The sequence below is a fragment of the Engraulis encrasicolus genome, chromosome 24 (assembly GCF_034702125.1).
Source record: "Engraulis encrasicolus isolate BLACKSEA-1 chromosome 24, IST_EnEncr_1.0, whole genome shotgun sequence".
Classification (NCBI taxonomy): domain Eukaryota; kingdom Metazoa; phylum Chordata; class Actinopteri; order Clupeiformes; family Engraulidae; genus Engraulis; species Engraulis encrasicolus.
The window spans coordinates 41600410-41603286 of record NC_085880.1 but is presented as its reverse complement, the minus strand read 5'-3'; positions in this window follow the sequence as shown (position 1 = coordinate 41603286).

Below are 2877 nucleotides of genomic sequence, written 5' to 3'. Positions count from 1 at the left end.
CTACTTGTAATAGGTCTTTTGTCTTGCAGTTATAGTTGGGGTCATGGTCTTGCAGTTACAGTTATGGTCATGGTCTTGCACTTGGGTCAATGACGTTTTTTTTTTTACTCAGACGTCCAGTGGTACATCAGCATCTAATGGCCATGAATGGATTAGTGATCAGTAATTAATGTGCTGCAATGAATATGCTTATTATATAATCCACCAAAAAACAACGAAAAATAATTTAATCTTTACAATAGTTTTAGCCATGGTTGCACGTGTGCTACTACTACTACTACTACTACTACTACTACTATTACTACTACTACTACTACTACTATTACTATTGCTATTGCTATTGCTACTGCTACTGCTACTGCTACTGCTACTGCTACTACTGCTACTGCTGCTGCTGCTGCTGCTGCTGCTGCTGCTACTGCTGCTGCTACTGCTACTGCTACTACTACTGCTACTGCTACTGCTACTGCTACTGCTACTACTACTACTGCTACTGCTACTGCTACTGCTACTACTACTACTACTGCTACTGCTACTGCTACTACTACTACTACTGCTACTACTACTACTACTACTACTACTACTGCTACTACTACTACTGCTACTACTACTACTACTACTGCCTAGGGTTGCCAACTCTCTGGGGAAAAAATAAGGGACACCTCTTATGGGCGGCGCGCAAAAATATGAAGCGGGGTTCAGGGAGCAATTTCCTGCATTTTAACCAATTTTAGGGCAAATGATGTAACTGAGACATTTCCACAGTTAACAGTTTTCACAATTTATTTTGAACACAAAACACGTACAACAATTGCAAGATAATGGACCACGGGAACAGAAAGTGGCTGTGCATTTTTTTCTTCATTCTTTATTTCTTAATGCTGAGCTGCTATACTCTCATTTCTCTCATTGCTTCCATTTGTATTTCTTTTGGCTTCTTGCAGCAGCTAGAAGCCTTTTATTGTTTAGGGCTGCTGAGTAGAACTCTGAGCAAGGCATGCCATAGTTGAGGCTGACAATGAGCTCTGCCTTGTTAGGTGTTTGCGCTGCAGTGATTTGTTTAAGTTTCCCGCGGATGGGAGTGTGCTGTCTGATCATTGGTCACAGAGTAGGAAAGGGGGCTGAGAAAGAATAGAATGTTAATGTTACCGTAAAATGCCTTCTAGCGGCACGTAGCAGCCTATTCATTCATCCCATTTACATTTTGAAACCTAGTGTTGACTCTCACGGTAATACGGGACAATTTGCGTCCCGTTACACATCAATACGGAACCCGTACTTTTGTTTCCAAATACGGGATGATTCCGTATTTCAAGGGACGGTTGGCAACCCTACTACTGCTACTACTACTACTACTGCTACTACTACTACTACTACTACTACTGCTACTACTACTACTACTACTACTACTGCTACTGCTACTACTACTACTACTGCTACTGCTACTGCTACTACTACTACTACTACTACTACTACTGCTACTGCTACTACTACTACTACTACTACTACTGCTACTACTGCTACTGCTACTGCTACTGCTACTACTACTGCTACTACTACTACTACTACTACTACTACTGCTACTGCTACTGCTACTGCTGCTACTGCTACTGCTACTGCTACTACTACTGCTACTACCACCACTACCACTACCACTGCCACTGCCACTGCCACTGCTACTATTACTACTACTACTACTACTACTACCACTACCACTACTACTACTACTACTACTACTACTACTACTACTACTACTAGAAAGTCATTGACCCAGTTACAGTTGTTTTGTTTTCATTCCAAAAAGAATGACTGCACACAGGCCCTGTTGCTGCTGTAGGATTTTCCATACATGCCACAGGACGATCAACTTCCTCCTCACCGTCAAATACAATATGAAAGGTGTGACATTTGAAATTCCTTTTGGATGTGTCATGTTTGTACCTGTAATGGGACGGCCATCTTCCTCCCAACCTTCCTCATCCTCCTCACCCACTTCCTGCTGGCTGATCTGGAGTCAGCTGAAGCCTACTGAAGAGGACAATGGGGTGAGGATATAAATAAATAAAAATGAGTAAAGAATGAATGAATGAATGAATGAATGAATGAATGAATGAATGAAAAATTACATAAAAAAATAACACCATATACAGGGTGTGCCGTTCTAAATGCCTTTTGGATGTGTCATGTTTGTACCTGTAATGGGACAGCCATCTTCCTCTCCACTTCCTGCTGGCTGATCTGGAGTCAGCTGAGGCTTTCTGAAGAGGACAATGGGGTGAGGAAATAAATAAACAAACAAACAAACAAATACATAAATATACAGCTAAATAAAAAAATACCATATGCAGGGTGTGCCGTTTTAAATGCCTTTTGGATGTTTCATGCTTGTACCTGAAACAGTACTGCCATCTTCCTCCTCACCCTCCTCACCACTTTCCTGCCTGCTGATCTGGAGTCAGCTGAGACAGGGTGAGGAAATAAATAAATAAACAAAGAAAAATAAACAAACCTACAAATAAATAGATGTACAACTACATAAAAAACACAATATTAAGGGCATACCGTTTGAAATGCCTTTTGAATGCGTCATGTTTTTACCATCTTCCTCCTCACCTTCCTCCCCACTTCCTGCTGGCTGATCTGGAGTCAGCTGAGGGCTTTTGAAGAGGACTAGGGGTTGAAGAGAGGGCCATGCTGTCGCCTCTGGCTGTGTCTGCCTCTGACGAGAGATGGAGGAGATAAGAGAACCTTTTAATTGGACGTGGATATGTGTGTGTATCTTGTGAGTGTGTGTATGTGTGTGTATCTTGTGAGTGTGTGCAGGTGTGTGTGTGTGTTTGTTTATGTTCTGCGTGTGTGATGTAGGCATGGTGTGGG